The following is a 21,668-nucleotide window of genomic DNA, read 5'->3' as shown; positions in this document are numbered from 1 at the left end:
GGCAGCATTTTTCCTAGCTTGTAGTTTTGTCTTGGGGGAGGCAAACAGTTTCAGACTTTGGAAACCTCTGGCCTACAGTATACGCACCTTCAGTGCTTTGCCCCCAATAAAGAAACCTTCACATTCCTTTATGCAAATTCATGGCGTCACCCAAAGAGGGTTTTACCTTTTTAATTAAAACAACCCACTAAATTGTGAGGGACATTACTTCATTCTTTGATCTTGGGTTGCAAGAAGGGAAAAAAAATTAAAACATTTTACTGGATAATTTTAGAGGATTTTAAAGTTAAAGTCAGAGTTTTTACATTGAGATTACTTTGTCTGAAATTTTGGGGTTTAAAAACACATTGCTGCATAAGTTTAGTCTCTATGCAGACCGATCAAGCTTACTCTTCTGTATAGTCACCCCAAAAAGGCCCATTCTGATACAAAAAAAACTCTGCTTCTGTGCTTGCTTAGTCCCAAATATCAAGTGAGATGTACAGTAGTGCATATAAAAACCATATTGTGAATATTCTGTATCCATAGAGTGCCAAAGTAAACGTCACTTATTGCTTCAGTATGCATACCAGAGATTTTCATCCGCCTTTTATTTTCCAATAGACATTTTGTAAAACGCTTATAAAAAAGTTTTACTTGTTCAAACCAAACGGTTCAACTATATTTAGAAACGGGAGAACACAGAACATTTCACTCGGACCAAAACATTTTAAAAAAGCAGATTTAAAGAAATAAAATGTTTTTTTTTGTTTTGGTCCCAGTGAAATGTTATATGGTCTCTCAGGATTCTGGAGCTGACTCGCTTGGTTTGACCAAGTAAAACTATTTGTATAAGCATTTTACAAAATGTCTATGGAAAATAAAATGACAGATGAAATCCCTTTGTACGCATGCTGAAGCAGGAAATAGCGTTCACTTTGGCTCTCTATATGGAACAAATGAGTAGGTTTATAGGCGATACGAAAAATAACGAAGGGCTATAGGAGAACAACCTCAACTAGCCACAAGCTGGCTGAGACTAGGACTATAGACCCTTTTCACGGGGGCCATTTTGTGTCGAAAAGGGAGAATAAAGACAGGTGCAAGCAAAACACTAATGAGGGTTTCCAAATTCCAATCATGGAAGTTGGAAACCCTCATTAGTGTTTTACTTGCACCTGTGTTTACCCTGCCTTTTCGACACAAAATGGCCCCCGTGAGAAGGGTCTATTGTAGTTAGACGAACCTCTCAAGAAACCTGGATGCTGCATCTTCTCCAAAAAGCAGGACAAAGTCTTGTTCTATCTGCAAAACATAAATGACATATCAAGAGAATACATTTCAGAAAACCATTATAATCAGTATTGCATCAACATCAAATTAACATTAAATTAACAAATGTGTGTGTGTGTGGGGGGTGGGGCAGCTGACCAGGCATGTTGAAACAATGAGGGGTATACACAGAGTATTTAAAGCTGCATTCAGCGATGTTTGTGTTAAAATAAGTGTTAAATGACTATATTCCGACAGCAATCACTGAAATAGTGTGGTCAGTGACTCGTACAGACTCAAGGATGGCAGCATTGGATTCGGGGGGGGGAAAGTACATAGTATTTTTATAGGCATCGCCATCTGACATTCCGTTTAGAGAAAATGCTAACTTTTCTCTGATTGGATAGTTTGAGGTCGGCGCCAATTTTGATCCAATCAGTGGCGTAGCCAGACTTGGCACATTGGGTGTGCCACAGAAAGAGAGGGTGTGCCAGGGGGCGGACCATTTGGCGGCGAATTTGGGGCTTTTCAAGCCAGATTTAGAGGGAAAATGGTGACATCTAGTGGACAAAAAAAATCACTACATAGTGTCTTGAAGGACCATGACATATCAATGTTTGCTCCTTTTCGCACTCATTAGCAGATAGAAGCAGTCAATTAAATTGTATTTTTTGGTAACATGTAAAACTACTTTGGTATCTCAAAAAAGTCTGCTGCTGCAGTGCAGGGAGGGTCTCGTTTCTCTTCTACAAAAGCAAACGGTGAGGATACAGTATATATCTTTGGAGGCTCTCAGAGAGATCTGTAGCATCAGTGTCCTCTGGCTCTGCACAAACCTCCGGTGTGTTGTTGGCTGCGTTCCCCGCTGTTAACGCCATTGTTTCGGCTGCGTATTCTTCATCATCGTCTGTCTCTTCTCCACTGTACACCACCAATACAGTGTGCGGGAACGGGTGCACTACAATCCGCACTTGTTGAGGGGGAGGGTGACAACGAGTCATCTTCTTCCTCGTCGTCAATGCGACATTTCTTGCCTTTGCCGAATAAGCTTAAAAGCGAGCTTTGTTTCATGTCTTCTTGATTTGGCGCTGCTGCTGCTGTGCGTGCATTTGTTTACTTTACGTGGACGACAGCTTAACTAGTTTCCCATGATGCTCCGGGGCACATAGGTCAGCGGAGCGTGATTTCTATTCGCACATAGGATAAGTTGGACACAGTGCATGACAGCGTTGACATGTGTTTTGCAGACAAACAAAAAACTTTTTTTACCCCATTTTTTTTTGGCCTGTCTGGGTGGCATTTGCACACCCTAGCGCACCCGTGGCTACGCGCCTGGATCCAATCAGAGAAAAGTTGACATTTTCTGAGAAACGGAAGGTCCAATCGATGTATGAGTATGTATTTTTTCACCCCGATGCCGCCATCCCTGAGTCTCTATGAGTTACGTTTGCGGAGATACGCCTGCCCTGCCTGCAGGACTACAGGAGAGAGATAGATAGTGGGGGGTTGGGGGTTCCAAGTCACTGACCAAACTATTTCAGTGATTGCTGTCAGAATAAGACATTCAACACTTTTTTGAACACAAACACATTGCTGAATGCAGATTTAACACATTTGTCAATCAAAATAAAAATGTAATTACCAGGCCTTTGATGTCTTTGAACCGAGGAAATTCGGTCAAGACATCAGATGATCTCTCTGGGTCGAGGACCATGTTGTGTCGGTATTCAAATGTCATCTTCATCTTCTGCTTGATAGTGGCATCATCAGAGGAATGTTTCATCAAAGAAACTGCCTCCTTGCATTGGGCTTGGCTCAGAGTCATCTCAGGAGTAGATGAAGAATCTCTTCTAGCTGTTGGTCCTCCATCAGTCTCAGTCAGCAGGCTTGATGACTCGCCGCGCCTAGATGAAGAGCTGTTCCTCTGGATCGTTTTGAGTCTCCAAGCAATGAAACCACTGGCACCTTTAGCATCGTAGTAATGTTCCTTTGAAAATTGTAACAGTACGTGTTATCAAAGTTATGACATTAACACCAAATATTGCAGTTGTTTGAATAAATAATTATAAGTTATTGGGTTTGTCACACCAGACCATTTGAGGCTATAGCAGAATAAGTGAGTGCCATGTTGAAGCGGCAGTGGTCTCGATTTGTACTATACCCCCCACCAAACTTGATTACTCAATAGAAAAGGGGGAAAAAACACTTAGTATCCATGTAGTAGGGGTGGGACGATGCATCGTCAATATCGTATTGTGTATCGATCAAAAGTGAAAACCGATACATATCGCCATATCGTCACCTTGTAAATCCACGTGGTGGAGCATACGTTTTTTTTATACGTATGGCGTATGTTCATAATTGAAAGGTCATCAAGGGATCTTGATCTCAAGTTAACCGATCAAAATAATTTGCATTTAAACATGAGAAAATTGGCACTTTATGTCGAACCACAGATCTATTTTTTAAATGTCTGGAAGAGCTCAGAAATAAAATTGTCAAATCATATTTTAGTTACTTTTTGTGAGTTAAAATAAATGCAACTGATTGTGTGTAAATGGGCATATGATATCGTCTCATATCGATCGCAGGCCGCTGAATCGAATAAAAATCGTGACAGACTTTGTGATATCAGCAAATATCGTATTGTTGTCTGAAGAATCAATATATTGTATCGTGATGAAACTTGTGATTCCCACCCCTAGCATGTAGCATGTATAGTGCACAGATCCGTTTGGATGTCTGATCTAATAATCCAAGGTTCTGCTGAATAGACTCAAGATAGCCTAGTTACACCAACCCTTTAAAGTTTGTGCTTACATATCCATTTTCGGCTTGTGGGTCAGCCAGGTAAGGGAACAGGGCAATTATCCCTCGAGCATACTTCGTTCTCACAGGGGTTGGGGGTGTTGTCCTGACAAGAGCAAAGTGAATAATACAGGAAAAGATATTTTATCATATAATTTCAATTCAATTCAAATAATTTCCATTTCAATGTCTCCTAATTTATTTTACAACAATAATAAGATTCATAACAATGACGATTAAAGAAAATGGGCGAACATTTAAGGAATCACATGTTGCCATACGAGTAAAAGATATTTCATGGTAGTTGCATCAATTCTGAATAAGATAAAGCTACGGTGACAATATCATTTTACCACTCAGGTACAGTTTTGGAACTCGCCGCCAAAAGTCCCCAGATAAAATCAAATTGGAGTCGGCACAGTGCTTGCAAATTGTTGCTTAAATGCTGTGTGATTCACAGATCTGAGACCTGACATATCTAGCAGGCCAAATTATCTGTTCAGGTCGCGAGAGCCGTCAACGTGCTACATTAATGAGAGCACAAGACACGGGGTGAGGAAGACACAGCTGGGTGATGTCTGTAATACTGTCAAAGTATTGCATTGTCATCTATTTTAGTTTAGTGCGGTGATCCTGAGCCAATATTATACATTTCATTTTAGATGGAATCCATGTGTAAATAAATCTACAGCAGTCACAGTCACTCATTTACATAATGAAGTTGTTTTGTCTGTAGGTTATGACCCAGGGAGGCAGGTTGTGTACTCCTGGAAACCATCTGGACACCACCATCATTTCCAGCCAAGCAAAAGGCAGTTGTATTGCTTTGTGCATATTTAACCTTGGCAACACTGTACATTGGTAGTTATCCCAATATTTCTGTATGAATTCCTAAGATTACTGGTATTCATATTTTAACAGCCACAATATTCATCACTTGACTTTTCGTTCAATAAATGTATGTGTTGCTTGAAAAAAAATATGTTAATTACCCATGATTTTCAGTCATGTCTGCACAGAGGATCTTAACCATATTTCGCCTTGTGGAGTCAGTCAGGCCTTTCGTTCGGTTATATTCCTTGATAACGCGATCTCCTCCAGGTTTCTTGGTCAGTACAGCTTCTACTAACTGTGGAAAAAACAGAGCAGAAGCACATTTCTGTCTCTCTCCTGAAGGAGACGTGGAGTTGATTTGAGTTAAGTTGTGGACCAGTGATGTCATTCATGCACAAATGACATCACTGTTCCACAACTTAACTCAAATCTAAATAACTGTCAAACTAAATGAATGTCTGCAAATTATGGGCCCTATCGTTGTACGGCGCTATCGTTTGCGCTGCGTTTGCGCGCCCCTTATTGCCATCTTCCAAGCTGCCTCTCCCCACCCTGGCCGGCCCAAAACAACCAGGGCACCGCCACCGACCCACACCCACCACCAAGCCTGCATACCCGTCCACCTCCCACCTTCTCGGTGGTAGGCTAGAGAAATAATTATGTTTTCGATTGGGGTGTTTTGAGAGGGGACTTGTTTTTGCGTGGGACCCTTACATCACCTCACAACTTGTTTTTCACTTCGAGAAACATGTCTGAGAGAGCCAAGTCACCAACCCCTAAATTAAAAGTAAAATGGAAAAAGTTGAATTTGGAGAAAAAAAATTACAGAATTTTGAAAAATTTCAATATGGAATGCGCTGTCCATGCCCACTAAATAGCGCTTGGCCTGGCCTTAAACGCTATTTTAAGGCCAGAGGGAAGATAGGGCCCCTAAAGTCCAAATGCTGCAACTTGCAGCTTTACTTAAATATGGTGCCTGCCAGAGGGAGTAATCTAAGGAAAGCGCTACTTAATTGCCTACAGTGTGGGCTTGCCTCAATAAGAAGTTATCACTACAACTGACACTTTACACAGTAACTTACACGTTTTGCTTCTTTCTCCTCATTTATGGGACGGCGAGGCAAGATAATTGTGGCATCGGAATCAGAGGCTGACGCCTCGTAAGCGCGTGATGCCACTGAACTGCCAGATGATGAAGCCACAGGACTGGCAGATGAAGGTGTCTCCTGGGAACCTAATGCAAAATGGCAATGTTCAATGCTAATGTAATGTCTACTAAGAAAAACATTCTAATGAATTCAGAAACTTTCAAGGACCTGTGGGAACCTTGACACCGGGATGGACCTACACAGATCCAGCAAATGGAAATCAAGCAATAAAGCAAGTTTACCATCATCAAATCTGATTGTGAATACACCAGCATTGGGAAGCTGCACCACTTCTTCAAAGACATCGGCGTCCACCTCGGTCCCTGCCTCATTGTACACTCTGACGCCTTCACTGACGGCTGGGATGGCGAACTTGATGAAAGCTATAGGGGGGGGGGGGGGACGGCAGGCGAGAAGAAAAAACAGAGCTTCATCCCTTTTCAAGATTTCAGGCTGTTAATGGAGAGAGAAGAGAGGCTTTGGTAGTGATAGCAAACTTATTAGACATCCATCCAATAAGCATGTCAGTCACTCAAAAAAGTATTCTTCACCATGCTCTACAGCAGGGATTTTCAAAGTCTGAGACTGTGGGCCTCACAGACAAATCTTTGAAAAGGAGCCCCCCCTCAGTCAATTCCTGAATGTCTATGGGATCATGATGTTATTTGATCCCATAGATTAGGGATGCACGATATATCGGCAATCATATCGGTATCGGCCGATGTTAGTCATTTTTAACATATCGGTCATATCGGTATCGGTCAGATGTTGCAATGTTAATATCGGTTATCATTATCAGCCAAATTCTTCACATTGATATGAAATAATGCAGTAAATCTATGAGTTATGGGCTTTTCCAAAGGCTTTGCAAATAAAGAAATGCATAACTTTTTCAAATTCAGTGTTAACATGTGTTTTTCAGTATGTACAAAATGTGATGATCATAAAAATGTGGTTTATACAGATCATATCGACATCGGCAAATATCGGTTATCGGCCATAACATCAATGTTAATATCGGTTATCGGCATCGGCCAAAACTTTCATATCGGTGCATCCCTACCATAGATGCAACAATTTGAGCCAAGATAGCCTGATATTGCTGTTTGACATACTTCAGACTACACCAAATACATCAAAAGGTCTGTCTGAAGGCATTTATTGGTTTCTGACTCTGGGAAGGTGTGTGTGTCAGGGTTCATACACATTTTGACCAATGGATTTCCATTACTTTTCCATGACTTTAAACCAAATTTCCATGACCAAAACATTTATACTATTTTTATGCTCTGAACTCGGTGTAAATGAACGTCATGAAAATTTAAAGTTAAACCAATTTCCATGACTTTTCCAAAACCTTGTGGGATTTTATTTTTCCCCAAAACTTTTCCATGACCTGGAAATTGAATTTAAATTTCCATAATTGTCCATGACCGTACGGACCCTGGTGTGTGTGTGTGTGTGTGTGTGTGTGGGGGGGGGGGGGGGGGGGGGGGCTCACTTATAACATCATAAATCATCATGAATATTTTTCAATGAAAATGTAAAAATGATCTTTCCCTCGAATATTGCCAATCATATCGCAATTGCAATATCAGTCAAAATAATCACAATTAGATATTTTCTCAAAATCGTTAAGTCAGTTTTGGTGGAAACCTTCAGTTTCTCAAGCTGAAATAACAATTGAGGCTTGGGGGGCTTATCTACTGCACTTGTGTTTGCATAATCTGTTGTATTTTCTTGCATTTTTCAAATGAGTGATTGATGGCTTACCTGCATTCAAGAATTCCTCCAGGCTTGGTTGATTAATCTTTATAAATTTCTGATCATCGTTGATCTTAGTTTGGATCAACATCATTGCATCTGGAAGAGTAAAGCTGAGTCAGTAATGGGAATACAAAGTTAGGCTTAAATCTGGTGACATATTGGAGCAATATCGACCTACAGTAGCAACAATAATGTGGAATATATTATAAATAAAAAATATTAGCTGTTCAGTCCATAATATCTCAGGATAACTTATTCCAGGATGTTTCTCACAGTCTCGCAGTGGTTAAAGGGTTCAGTACATTTCACTCCCCACCCAATTCACCCATTTTGTGTCTAAATGGCAGGAAGTAAAACCGATGCAAGCAAGACATTGATTAGGGCCCCAGCATGGAACACCAAATGGATTGGGAGTTGGAAACCATAGTGTTTTGCTTGCAACTGGTTGTCTTCCTGTCTTTTAGACACAAAATGGGTGAATTGGGTGTAAAGTGAAAGGCTAAATAGGAGTAAATGCACTTTTTATAATACTCATAACAATCCTATTCAGAAATATAGACAGCTGCCAGTAAATGATGTAACCTGCAAATATTTACAAATCCTGACTTCAGTTGTTGAGTTGCTGAAATAAGGAACTTTAGGTCCACTAAAGTTAGCCTATATTTTAAAGCAAATATCCTGACAAAACACAACATGGTTAGGTGTTAAGCTGGAAGTGCATCCGTGCATGCATTGGTTTAACGTGGATGTGAACAACGCAAGCATATTTTACACTCAGGACCACCTCACAGGTCACGGCTAACATGGCTGTATGCCAATATTATATAACGTTATCGGTAATGTGGAAAAGAAAATGACAAGACCATACTCTAAAAGATGTCCGCCAGAAATTAACGTTAGCTTGCCAGCCTGTAAACTGTGTGAGCTGCGGGCTATTGAACACACCTGTTGCTCTATCAAGTTACAAAGCGTAGCACCCCAGTTTGAGATGTCACGTTACAAATGTTACCTGCGTGCAAAATAAAAGACTAGATGGTGGAATATTTGCAAACCATGCATGAAAAACATGCTACCTTAGCGCACCTGCTGTTGAATTGTCAGAGATAGCACTATCTCAATATTGCACCGGCTAACGCTAGCTAGCTAGATAAAATAATGTACCGCATGGCGGGTGGGCGAATCCACGTTAGTTAACTACTTAGAACAGATTGAATTTACGTTATCAAACGATGACAATCACATGGACAGTATACTTTACAGCCAGCGAACGTTAAATGATTAGAAAACCGAACGACATCGACATTTATACACTTAAAAATTGGATTCTAGTCTTACCTCCAAAAGCCTCCAAGTGAGCGAAAGATGGCGGCGTCACTGAACTGAGTTTGTGGGTGGGGTTAATACTGGATGGCTACTGCATCTGCGCAGAGTTCAGAGTAAATGACAATTCCACTACAGTGATTGACACCAACACTAGGGGTAGTTGGTGCGTAGTTTGACACTGTCATTAGTCAAGATGAATCTGACAGAGTAAATTTAATCTGACAACAGTCGATCAACTCTAGGAATTTTGCTGTGTAGGCGACATGTGTTTGGGGAAAGCACATAAGCCAGTTGTAAGTACATACAAGACTAACGTGTTGGAGAATGGCCGTCCTACTAACCTGATTCCCTGTGAAAACTTCCTGCGGCTGAAGGAGAAAGTCTGCCATGGCGGGGAGCGAGAAGACAACCTATGTAGGTCAAAGAGAGTCTCAGAAGAAACACTTGGACAAACAGTGTTTAACAGGACAAAGTCAGACAATAAACTTGCCCCGTCCATTGAAGACACAATCTTCCTAAAGATTATGGACGACGAAGTCTACAGAGACGAGACGCACAGTTGGGTCGCCCCTCTCCCTTTTAGAGTGCCTAGGGAGCGCTTACCCAACAATCGCCAGCAAGCACTCAATCGTCTCGCCTCGCTACAACGCACGCTGGACAGAAAGCCTGAAATGAAAGATCAGTTCATTGCTTTCATGGAAAAGATTTTCAAGAACAACCATGCTGAGCCAGCACCACCACTGAAGGTAGATGAAGAGTGCTGGTACCTGCCAACTTTTGGAGTCTATCATCCACAAAAGCCTGCCCAAATCAGAGTTGTATTCGACTCTAGTGCCCAGTACTCTGGCGTCTCCCTTAACAATGTGCTCCTTACTGGCCCGGACCTCAATAACTCCCTTCTGGGAGTTTTAATCTGCTTCAGAAAGGAACAGGTTGCTATCCTCGCGGACATACAACAAATGTTCCATTGTTTTCTCGTCCGTGAAGATCACAGGAACTACCTTAGGTTCCTATGGCACAGAGACAATGATATGTCCAAGGATGTCATCGACTACAGGATGAAGGTCCATGTTTTCGGCAACAGCCCTTCACCAGCTGTTGCCATCTATGGGCTAAGAAGGGCTGCCCGAGAGGGCGCACGAGAACATGGAGCTGACACCGTGCAGTTTGTGGAGCGCCATTTCTACGTGGACGATGGGCTTCTATCCCTACCGACTGAAGCTGAAGCCATCGACCTCCTGCAGAGGACCCAGGCATCTCTCAGTCAATCTAACCTGCGGCTGCATAAATTTGTTTCCAACCGTCAAGCTGTCATGGACGCGTTCCCAGCTGAGGACTGTGCAGCAGGTGTTAAGGACCTGGACCTCAGTGGAGAGACCACAACCATGCAGCGCAGTTTGGGACTCTGCTGGGAGATAGCAAATGACACCTTCACCTTCGCAGTGTCAACCAGTGACAAGCCATTCACTCGCCGTGGAGTCTTGTCCACAGTGAACAGTCTTTTCGATCCCCTTGGTCTGGTGGTTCCGGTCACTATTCAGGGCAGAGCTCTCCTGAGGGAATTTACAGCGGACATGAGTGACTGGGATATGCCACTCCCAGAGGAGAAACTCCATGAGTGGGAAATCTGGAGAGACTCCCTGCAAGAGCTGAAACAGCTTCATGTCCCACGGACATATACAACAACATCTCTTTCCACGGCAAAGCACACAGAACTGTGTGTGTTTTCGGACGCATCTACGAAGGCCATTGGTGCCGTGGCATATCTGAGGGTTGAACATGAAGACGGAAAGGTCGACGTGGGCTTTGTTATGGGAAAGGCGAAGCTTGCACCCCTTTCTGAGCCTACTATTCCCAGGCTGGAGTTATGTGCCGCGGTGCTAGCTGTGGAAATGGCAGAACTCATACAGGATGAGTTGGATCTTAAACTGGATGCTACCAAGTTCTACTGTGACAGTAAAGTAGTGCTCGGGTACATCTACAATGAGACCAAGCGCTTCTATGTGTACGTGCATAACAGGGCCCAGCGCATTCACCAGTCAACAAAGCCAGAACAGTGGTCCTATGTTCGCACAGAGGACAATCCAGCTGACCACGCAACCAGATCGGTCCCTGCATCCCGTCTGGTGCAGACAACGTGGCTCACTGGACCCGCTTTCCTGCTCAGACGTCCAGCAGATGATCCAGCAACAGAAAAGACCTTTGAGCTAGTTAGCCCAGAGAAAGATGCAGAAATTCGTCCACAAGTAAACAGCTTTACTACCAAGATTCGAGAGAGAGATCTTACTCCGGAACGTTTCCAGCATTTCTCCACCTTGAGCTCACTCATTAGAGCAGTAGCTTTCCTCATCCACATCGCCAGATCTCACAAACGCTCCAACCAGCCTAATGAGTGTAAGGGGTGGCACCATTGCAACCTGCCTCGTACTCCAGATGAGTTGTCTCAAGCCAAAGATGTTATCATCGGTGCAGCTCAGAGAGAAGCCTTCCCAGAGGATTTCAAGTTGCTTTCTCTTGGGAAAACTGTAGCCAAAGACAGTACTCTTCTGAAGCTCAGTCCTAACCTTGAGAACAATCTCATCTGCATCGGAGGCAGGCTGAAACATGCAGACTTGGACACAGGAGAAAAGAATCCCCTTATCCTTCCAAAGCACAGCCACATCTCTGTGCTGCTGACACGGCACTATCATGACCAGGTGAAACATCAAGGCCGTCACCTCACGGAAGGTGCCATCAGAGCAGCAGGTTTGTGGATCATAGGGGGTAAGAGGCTCATCAGCTCCATCCTACACAAATGTGTAACATGTAGAAGACTCCGGGGAAAAATGGAGGAACAACGTATGGCAGATCTACCTCCTGAGCGTCTTCGGACATGCCCACCCTTCACATATGTAGGGTTGGATGTGTTTGGACCCTGGTCTGTCATCGCCAGACGTACAAGAGGAGGCCAAGCACAAAACAAGCGATGGGCAGTGATGTTCAGCTGCATGAGTTCCAGAGCAGTCCATATCGAGATACTAGAATCTATGGACACCTCGAGCTGTATCAACGCAATCAGGCGTTTTTTCGCCATCCGTGGACCTGCGAAACAGCTCAGATCTGACTGTGGCACGAATTTTGTGGGCGCTCGTAAGGAACTGGGACTAGACAAAGAGCAGCTGAGCACTAGTGTACAGAGCTACCTGAGTCAACAAGGCTGCACATGGGAGTTGAACCCCCCTCATGCTTCACATATGGGCGGATCATGGGAACGCATGATTGGGGTGGCTCGAAGGATCCTCGACTCCATGCTGCTTCAGGAGAATACTCGCCTTTCTCACGAAGTATTGTGTACGCTTATGGCGGAGGTTACAGCAATAATGAATGCGAGACCTCTCGTCCCAGTCTCCACGGATCCCGACTCGCCATTCATACTAACACCCGCAATGATACTCACCCAGAAGGTCGGAGTCCCACCTCCTCCAGGGGACTTCACAGACAGGGATCTTCTCTGCCGACAGTGGAAACAAGTACAGGCTCTCGCCAACAGGTTTTGGACCCGCTGGAGCCGTGAGTACCTCCCAACTCTGCAAGGTCGAAGGAAGTGGACTGAAGCTCGCAGGAACCTAAGTCCAGGTGATGTTGTGCTGTTGAGAGACAGTCAAGCTGCCCGCAACGAGTGGCCCATGGCTATAGTCATTTCTGCCTTCCCAGGAAAAGATGGAAAAGTCCGCAAAGTGGAGGTCAAGACCACGAACCAAGGCTCTGCGAGGACTTATCTGAGACCAGTCTCAGAAGTTGTTATGCTTCTTCCCAAAGAGGACTCTTATTAATATTGTGGTAATGTAGTTTCTCAGTAGTGACCATCCAATGGTCAGGCGGGGAGTGTTCTGCCCCAGGCAATTTCTCTAAATATGTTTCTGTATTTTTCTAAGTATTTTCTATGTTTTTCATCAGTTTAGCACCCCCTGCTGTATTTTCAGGGTAAATACTTACCACTCTGCATCACTTCCTGTGCAGGAAGGAAATAGGAAGTCAGAGAGCACATGGTCTAGTAGAAGGCTAGAATTTAATGTCAGGAGCTCAAGTGCTATCTGGTGCCATCCGGTTGTTTCCCAGTGGAGGCATTGCTTATAAGTTGATTAATATGTATGTTTTGCAGTTCAGCTAAAGATATTAACAAGTATTTTGGTGATATTTGAAACGCAATGTTTATATTTTGTAACCAACTTTCTGTTAGTGCTAACATTCTGCCTACAGCTAGCATGCTAGGAAAATAGTGTTTTGTTGTCTATTGATGCATGTTCTGGAAATTATTGTGCAACCAGCTAACAATACTTTGTCATATTTGTTATATATTTTGTGATATATTACTGCATCGAGGACATCATGGTAATTGCGTTGTTTGTTACTTTTTCAGTTTCACTCCTGAATCTTTACATGGCTATTGAGTTTGGAATAAACATTGGAGCTAGAACGCTACATCCTGACTCCCGTGTTATTAATAAGGAGTTTGGCTGGCTGTCTAGTTGAAGTTAAGACACATCAGCGAGGACAGTACACAGGTCATCCGCTGTTTAAGCACCTCAGTAGCTTACAGTAGGCTTAGACTGGGCTCCTTTAACAGACATCACTGGTCCATAGGGCTGTGCCGATTCACTTATCTCCCGATTCGATTCTATCACGATACTTGGGTGCCGATTCGATATATATTGCGATTCTTAAGTATTGCGATTCTACGATTATTGCGATTCGATATTACGATTTATTGCGATTTTTGTTTCTTTTTTCTTTTCTTTTTTCAGTTTGTTTGCTTTTTTACACTAGAACATGGGAAAAGTTGAATCATACACTTCTAGACTGTATATTATATCATGAGTAGGGCTGGGCGATATAGTTAAAAAGTATACCGATATAACATATTTCATATCAGTCGATATCGATAATTATTGATCATTTTAATTACCCGTTTTTATTAATAAAAAACATGAGAAGAAAAAGGTTGCATTTAGCCACTTTATTTTGAACCACCTTATTTTCAAGGCACACAGGTAGGTCTAATTTGTCACACACACACATACATGCTCTGAGTGCAACTGCAAGCATTATTTACAGACATGGTGACGTTTTACTTTGATGACAGCCTAGCGTTGCCAGCCTTCTAAAAGAACGTTTGGTAACGTGTATTTCAGGGTTGTAGGGTTAACGTTAGGTGAATCAGAGGTGTGGAAAAGCCTGGGTTTTGCTTTGACTTGTTTAAATACAAATATGCCATAGGCTTATGTAGGGCTGGAGGGTGACCACGCTGGGGACCGCGCGCCGTTGGTTGGGCGAGAAAAAGCTTTTCTCCATATCAGTTTTATATACCCATCAAGACTCCGCCCAAGCAGAAGACATAAAGTCATAAGCTGTGTGCTCAATAGATGACACAATGAGTTATTCCTTTCCCAAAGTACAAGTAAAACCTTTCCAACAGTTCAACTTTGTCTCTGCTCACAGAAGTGAATTGAGCTGCGGATGCCCCGCATTCCGTAAAGTAACGTTGCAGACGTCCGTATTTGTGAAATTGGTGTCTTAACATTAACGTTAATTTCCTGGGCGCTTATTAATAGAACAAATTGTTAACACGTTACGTTAACACGAATTGAAACTCACCCACATCGAATTCTTTGTAACGCCGGGTGAGATCAAACCATCGCGTCATTAGCAATGCCACCATTGTCAAGGGATATGATTAGCTGTTAGTTTGTCTGTTAAATGATTGGCTGTTTCCGTGTCACTTGTACTAACAAGGTACATGATTGGCTGTATGAGCCACGGAGCAGAGGGAAGCGCTCTATAATGTGCTGGATGAAAGTGGTAAAAAAATGACGCGATTATCGATTCTGGAATAAAAGATCGATTCAAAAAATCGTGACATTAAAAATCACGACACTTAAGTGAATACATTTTTTCCCCCACCCCTACTGGTCCACAATTTAACCCAAATCAACTCTCAATAACTGTCAAACTAAATGAATGTCTGCAAAACTGTTTACAGTTTTTGTATTATGTGTGAGATTATGTGCAACATAAATCAGCATTGAAAATCGGCGGAGTGTCCCTTTAACGTCTGGGACACACATGCATGTCTGTGCATGACAGCTAGCTTGCTGAACTGCTTGCTGCGGCTTGCTCGCCTGTTATGTATCCACACAGACAGGGTTAGTGTTGCGTAGCTGGCAGTAAACCAAACAGGAACCAAGCCACTGCGGTCTATTTTTGCCGGGAACCATGTGCGGTAAAAGCAGGCGAGACCCCGAATCTCTAGATGAGATGCAGCCTCAGCCGCGGCGCTCAGGCGGGCTGTGTGGCTGCTCTCAAACCTGCTAACATGGGTGTCGAAATTAAAACCAAACTCGTGCAGTGCCCGTTCCCCAGTTCAAACTTTGAAGTTGATCGGATGGACAGTCCTGGAGATACGTGAAAGCCACGTACCTCATTGGTCGAGTTGCACAAAATTCAACACTGCAATTTCACGGGTTCCCAGCAGTGCACCCGCCAAGTTTGAAGTTGATCAGATGAACGCTTCTTGAGATCAACTGCTTTTTCTGTTGCTAGTAGGTGGCGCTATGACTATGCATGTGTCCAAATTGCGTGATATGTGTCACCGCACTCCGTCGTCCGATCAGTGCACTCCCAAAATTTGAAGTCAATCGGACAAATCAGGCAAATTGACGAGATGTCAAGTTCCCAGCAGCACACTCCCCAAGTTTGAAGTCGATTGGACAAACACTTCTAGAGATAAACTGCTTCTTGTGTTGAACAGTAAGTAGGTGGCGCTATGTCGAAATGCACGAAATTTGGCACTGCACTATCTATATCGGGTTCCCAGCAGGACACTCCCCAAGTTTGAAGTTGATTGGACGAACGTTTCTCGAGATATACCGCTTTTTGTGTTGCCAGTAGGTGGTGCTATGCCGAATTGCATGACATTTGGCACTGCACTCTGTTGGGTTCTCAGCAGCGCACTCCCCCAGTTTGAAGTTGATGGGATGAATGGTTTTTGCGATAAACAGCTTTTTGTGTTGCCAGTAGGTGGCCCTATAACTACTGTATGTACAGTACATGTCCGAATTGCATGGAATTCAGTACTGCACTCCATTGGATTCCCAGCCGCGCACTTCCCAAGTTTGAAGTCGATCGGAAGTAAGGTTCTTGAGATAAACTGCTTTTTGTGTTGCCAGTAGGTGGCACTAGCCCATTCCCCAGTTCAAAGTCAATCGGACAGATAGTCCTGGTGATAGGTGAAAGCTGTGATCTTATTGGTCGAAGTGCACAGAATTCAATACTGTAATGTCTCGGGTTCCCAGCAGCACACAAGCCAGGTTCGAAGTTGATCAACTATGCATGTGTCCAAATTGAATGAAATGCGGCACCGCACTCCGTCGGGTTTCAACCAGTGCACTCCCCAAGTTTGAACTCAATCGGACGAACGGTTCTCGAGATAAATCGCTTTTTGTGCTGCCAGTATATGGTGCCATGTGAATTGCACGAATTTTGGCACTGCACTACATCGGGTTCCCAGCAGCACACTCCACAAGTTTGAAGCTGACCTAAATAATATGGACGAAGCCGTCCACTACTTTTTGGATTCACGTTTTGTAGCAAAGAGTTGTATGCCATCTTGGGGTGATCACTGGACAGGTGACCTGTCAATCACGCCCTTTTCTATCATCTGTGTTACTCCAAACAGGCGAGTTATATATAAAAAAAACAACGACCCTACAGTTGTTATGAAAAGGTGAAATTAGCCATATAGACCCAACACCGTGTTTTGCCCCATACTGGAAACATGTTTAAAGGGATAGTTCTGTTTGTTTGAAGTTGGGTCCTATGAGGTACTCTCATACAGTCAGTGCACTGGGTAAAGCACTCTGGACGCATCGCGCACCGAGATAGGAGAACTGCACTCCAGCTGCAACAGGTACAGAGAGCTGTCTGCTGAGTGTGAAGGGGGCCATGAGCAAAAACGTAAAAAACAACAGAAATAATACATAAAGTGCTTCCATACTGCTCACCTGGCATAATGCAAGTCTCCACAAGCCCTGAGATGCTAAGTTGACTTGAAAATATGTAATTTACACCCTGTTTTTAGCTAAAATCGTCACTATAGCAAGGTTGTACCCTAGTTGTTGTAATTTCAGCTGCTAGCTCCAGTGACGATTTCAGCTAAAAACAGGGTGTACATGACATATTTTCAAGTCAACTTGGCATCTCAGGGCTTGTGGAGACTTGAATTATGCCAGGTGAGCAGTATGGAAGCATTTAATGTATTTTTTCTGTTTTTTTTTCTTCTGTTTTTGCTCATGGCCCCGTTCACACTCAGCAGACAGCTCTCTGTGCCTGCCGCAGCTGGAGTGCAGTTCTCCTATCTCGGTGCGCGATGCGTCCAGAGTGCTTTACCCAGTGCACTGACTGTATGAGAGTACCTCATAGGACCCAACTTCAAACAAACAGAACTATCCCTTTAATCATGTTACAAAGTTGGGCATTTTAGCATGAAATATATTCTGTGTATCCAAATACACACAAGCATAATGTAATACATGCAGACACACAGTGCACGGGTGCACAACACTTCATGTTTTTTTCCTTTGTGAATTTCATTTAGCGCAAACTCAAGAAAAAAATATCTTTACATTTACCTTCTTCAATTCTCTCTCTTTTTGAGCTCTCGCACAGGTTCATCTCTTGCCACTTTCTCGAATCAAGATCACTAGAGTCAGCATTAAAATTGATTGCCTTTATCATTGTAATGGGATTGAATCCCGTCCAATTGCCTCTTGTGCTGTTGTATTCCATCATTAATACGTTGTTAAAACGTGCCATTATGGTATACTCTGTATCGTCTGAGCCTGGATCTTTGAAAGTACAACATGCAGCGACCTGCAGATAATCTCCATCTGAGAAAACTGGACACAAAACGAACATAAAAGTATCGATGTCAAATTAATAGTTAAAAATATTTGACCATAAACAATCAACACTCAAAGAAATGGGTATAAAAAAACAAAAACAAGAAGAAAGTGATGTAACTCACCCAAACTGAGCAAAGAGAAAACGATACAAAAAAGAACATTTCCAATATGCATGTTTTCACAAAGATTCACTGGGAACGAAGCTTCTCAGTCACGAAGCATTTACGAGTCTACAGGTTCTGGTCACAAACAAAGAAACAGACAGGAAATAAATGCCGGCACACTGCACGATAATGTCAGTAATGTGTCCAATGATATAACAATGTAACAAAGAATGACACCACCCATGCCCCACGGGAAACTCCCACTGTGTGAGAATGACGATGATGATGATGATGATATATAGTTGGACTAAAGGCGTCCACATGTGAAAAGTGCAATGCACTATGCCAGCCGTTCCCAAACTTCACAATGCCGCAGCCCACATTGAAAGCTGAAAAACGCTCACGCCCACCCGACCATTTAATCACAACTCTGATCAACACATGAGAGTAAGATGATGAATTTCCCCATATATTGTATTTCATAAACAGGACATAATATAAACCTGGGCATACGGCAATGCAGTCATATATTGTATTTCATAAACAGGACATATGAACCTGGGCATACGGCAATGCAGTCATATATTGTATTTCATAAACAGGACATATGAACCTGGGCATACGGCAATGCAGTGCAAATTAATAATCCACCCACATACAAAAATTGAAGCAAAATACCAAAAAGCCCAAAATTGACAACATTTTCTACCCCCAGAACTAAGTATGAGATATTAATTGGGACAACAACAGAAGAAGAAAAAAATCAATCGACAAGCTATTTAAAAATGTCTAGCATGCGTCCCACACAAAGCGTGCTCGCCTGCCTCGCACACAGCACGCTTTGTGTGGGAGCTGCTCCGCGTGCTCGCCTGCTCAACTGGCACACGTGCGCCGAGCACCGCAGAAGCCCTCGCTTTATTATGCCTCCGCCGGCGAAGCCAGGCCGAAGGCATTATGGATCCGGCCGTCCGTACGGATGTCCGTCCGTACGGATGTTTGTTAACGCCATATCTGAGGAACGCCTTGACGGAATTTCATCAGATTCGCCTTAAACATTCACTTAGGCTCAAGGATGATCTGATTAGATTTTGGTGGTCAAAGGTCAAAGGTCAAGGTCACTATGACCTCTCGAACGCCATTTTCAAGCTTGTTAACGCGATATCTGAGGAACGCCTGGACGGAATTTCATCAGATTCGCCTTAAACATTCACTTAGGCTCAAGGATGATCTGATTAGATTTTGGTGGTCAAAGGTCAAAGGTCAAGGTCACTGTGAACTCTCGAAAGCCATTTTCAAGCTTGTTAACGCGATATCTGAGGAACGCCTGGACGGAATACCATCAGATTCGCCTTAAACATTCACTTATGCTCAAGGATGATCTGATTAGATTTTGGTGGTCAAAGGTCAAAGGTCAAGGTCACTGTGACCTCTCGAACGCCATTTTCAAGCTTGTTAACGCCATATCTGAGGAACGCCTGGACGGAATTTCATCAGATTCGCCTTAAACATTCACTTAGGCTCAAGGATGATCTGATTAGATTTTGGTGGTCAAAGGTCAAAGGTCAAGGTCACTGTGACCTCTCGAACGCCATTTTCAAGCTTGTTAACGCGATATCTGAGGAACGCCTGGACGGAATTTCATCAGATTCGCCTTAAACATTCACTTAGGCTCAAGGATGATCTGATTTGATTTTGGTGGTCAAAGGTCAAAGGTCAAGGTCACTGTGACCTCTCGAACGCCATTTTCAAGCTTGTTAACGCGATATGAGGAACGCCTGGATGGAATTTCATCAGATTCGCCGTAAACATTCACTTAGGCTCAAGGATGATCTGATTAGATTTTGGTGGTCAAAGGTCAAAGGTCAAGGTCACTGTGACCTCTCGAACGCCATTTTCAAGCTTGTTAACGCGATATCTGAGGAATGCCTGGACGGAATTTCATCAGATTCACCTTAAACATTCACTTAGGCTCAAGGATGATCTGTTTAGATTTTGGTGGTCAAAGGTCAAAGGTCAAGGTCACTGTGACCTCTCAAATGCCATTTTCAAGCTTGTTAACGCGATATCTGAGGAACGCCTGGACGGAATTTCATCAGATTCGCCTTAAACATTCACTTAGGCTCAAGGATGAACTGATTCCATTTTGGTTATCAAAGGTCAAAGGTCAAGGTCACAGTGACCTAACAAATGCCATTTTCAAGCTCGGTAACGCCATATCTCAGTAACACATTGACTAAATTTCTTCACATTTGGCTCAAATATCCAATTCTGCACAGAAACGCCTTGATGCAATTTCTTCCTATTTGGCTCCAACATCCACTTGGACTCAAGAATGAACTAATGGCGGAGGCATAAGTCCGCGTTGCGGTCGTTCTAGTTATAGTTAATTTGAGGGCTGATCCGTGTGCGGCTGCTTCTGGCAGGCGCGGACTGCATAATCGGGCACGTCGGGCACGTCGGGCAAATGCCCGGTGGCCTGGCCTGGCCTGGCCTGCAAAAAAATAAAAAAAATAATAAAAAAATAATAATAATTGGTGCCCGCAGTCAAGGCCACTCACTGAACAGCAGGCCAGGCGCCGCCTACTGGTTTACTAGTGGTTTTATTACTTTATTCAGGGTTAAAGTGGGTGCATCTCATTGTAAAATTGGACTCGGCCCAAATTGGGCTTCAAACGGCCCAAATTGGGTTTCAAACGTCCCAAATCTGGCTTCAAACGGCCAAAATCTGGCTTCAAACGGCCAAAATTTTTCGCAGCGCCCTTCGGACGCCAGCACGCGCGTCGGCCCATATCGGCCTGGCCTGCTTGGTATCTAATGCCCGGCCTGAATTATTTTCCCAGTCCGCCCCTGGCTTCTGGGATGCGGGTCAGGGTCTTAATCGGCCTAGGCTGGGTCTACTGGGCGAGGGTGTATGATGTTGAACAGACCCGAAACACCTTACGACCCCAGTCAACATCACTGATGACGCGTCCCAGCGCATGCTGAAGTATGTATTTATGTAACATAGTAGTAGCGAGATTTACATAAATGCTTATGGACAGACATTAACATCACTGACATGACATAAGAAAAAATGCATTCTTGAAACAAATCTCAAACTTCCTCAGTGTCGAACAGTCATTTCTACGTTCTATTATTGACACTTTTTGTGTCAAAAAGGGGGGATGTGGGAAATGAACAACATAGAAATAGATAACATAGGATACAAATAAAACCGTGTGCATTGTGTTTGCATGTCATAGTTTATTTGTTTATTAAAACGGATCCCCATTAGCTGATGCCTAAGCGGCAGCTAGTCTTCCTGGCGTCCAATACAATACTATACATGACATAATATACATCGCAATAGAATACACTAAAAACATGTATTAAATAAGATAAAATACACAAATAGAATATAATAAAAAGCATGTATCACGAAACGCATGTATCACAGAATAAAAAGCTAGATGAAAACGAGAGATAAAAGCTAATTAGAACCAGATGAAACTATT

At 43.2% G+C, this 21,668-nt stretch overlaps 1 protein-coding gene across 1 annotated transcript in view; it reads right to left on the bottom strand.

Annotated features, from left to right (window-relative positions):
* The window catches only part of LOC310792258 (rano class II histocompatibility antigen, A beta chain-like), a gene marked incomplete at its 3' end in the record, with an annotated part of 38,498 nt that extends 20,433 nt beyond the window's left edge, over positions 1-18,065 (bottom strand). Inside the window, exon 1 of the mRNA XM_083653981.1 lies at positions 17,964-18,065. The remainder of the gene's footprint in view (positions 1-17,963) is intronic.
* Between the last annotated feature and the right edge of the window lie 3,603 nt (positions 18,066-21,668).

The sequence above is a fragment of the Poromitra crassiceps genome, assembly GCF_964638095.1.
Source record: "Poromitra crassiceps genome assembly, chromosome: 17".
Lineage (NCBI taxonomy): Eukaryota > Metazoa > Chordata > Actinopteri > Beryciformes > Melamphaidae > Poromitra > Poromitra crassiceps.
The sequence above is the reverse complement of the archived record's forward strand: the minus strand, read 5'-3'. Positions and strand labels throughout refer to the sequence as shown.